The following is a 1,319-nucleotide window of genomic DNA, read 5'->3' as shown; positions in this document are numbered from 1 at the left end:
TCTCCTTTTCTCGTATTTTCACGTAAATTCTTCTGCTAGTTGGGGTTTAGTCCACTTCTGTATCCTTCCCTTCAAGGCTCAGCAGTCCAAGATTATCTTCTGTGTCTGTGTCAATTGGTTTCCCTTTTCTTTGTTGAAGAGGGTCTGTGCAGTCCTTCTGCCTAGTCCGCCATCTTGCCAGAACTCTTTTTTTTTTTTTTTTAATTGTGATTTGGGTGAAAGCTTACAGAGCAAATTCATTTCTCATACAGCTGTTCCTACACATTTTGCTTCAGGACATTGACTGTAATCCTCACAATACAATAGCTCTCTTCCCACTTCCTCCCTGTGGTTAGTTTCCCGAGTCCTTCTTTCCTGTGCACTCCTGCCCTCTGAGCTACCTCCCTGTGCAAACACTGCCCTTCTGATCTTCCATGATTGATCATTCTAAGGAGTGCACCTCCCTGGTGTAAATGTTCACCTTCTATGCCTGTCTATTGTTTGGCTAGGAGCCACAGGAATGAGTTCAATTCCAGGCCCAAAAGGTGACTAGGGGCCACCAGTCTTCATCAGACCAGTAAGCCTGGTCTTTTTTTATGATTTTGAGTTTTGTTCCACATTTTCCTCCCACCCTATCCATGATAGGAGCTCTGGTGACGTAGTGTCTAAGGCATTTGACTCCTAACCAGAAGGCTGGTGGTTCAAACCCACCAGTCACTCCTCGGAAGGAAGATGGGGCAATCTACTTCCATAGTGATACTGCCTCAGAAACCCAAGGAGGGGTCGCTGTGAGTCAGATCTGTCTTGATGGCGGTGAGTTTTTTGGTTTTATATCCAGGATCTCCTATTTTGATCCCTTTCCAAGTGGATGACAGTGTTCTTTCTTAGATCTATCTCCCCCATCAGACTAAGCCCTGGAACACAGGAGATCAGCAGTACCTAGCACAGAGCCTGGTACATATAGGTGGTCAGGAAATCATCAGTGAATTAATGAAAGATGTAATGATTAAATGTGCTTATGGGGGTCTCCTGACTGTGGGAACCAAATATCTACCCTGGGAGTTTCTCTGTTCATGGTCATCAGGCCCCTGGGCATTGGTCGACAATACCTGTACCAGTTGCTGTCAGTCGATCTGACTCATGGGGACCCCACATGAATCAGACTAGAACTCTGCTCCACAGAGTTTTCGGTAGCTGTTTTTTTTAGAAATAGATTGCTAAGTCTTTCTTCCAAGGTGCCTCTGGGTGGACTTGGACCTATAACCGTTGGGTCAGCAGCTGAGGGTGGTCACCATTTGCACCACCCAAGAGTACCTATTGTTGTTGTTGTTAGGTGCCGT

Source organism: Orycteropus afer, unplaced genomic scaffold (assembly GCF_000298275.1).
Source record: "Orycteropus afer afer isolate SDZICR_OR568_19922 unplaced genomic scaffold, OryAfe1.0 scaffold00495, whole genome shotgun sequence".
Lineage (NCBI taxonomy): Eukaryota > Metazoa > Chordata > Mammalia > Tubulidentata > Orycteropodidae > Orycteropus > Orycteropus afer.
Note: the sequence above shows the minus strand (reverse complement) of the source record.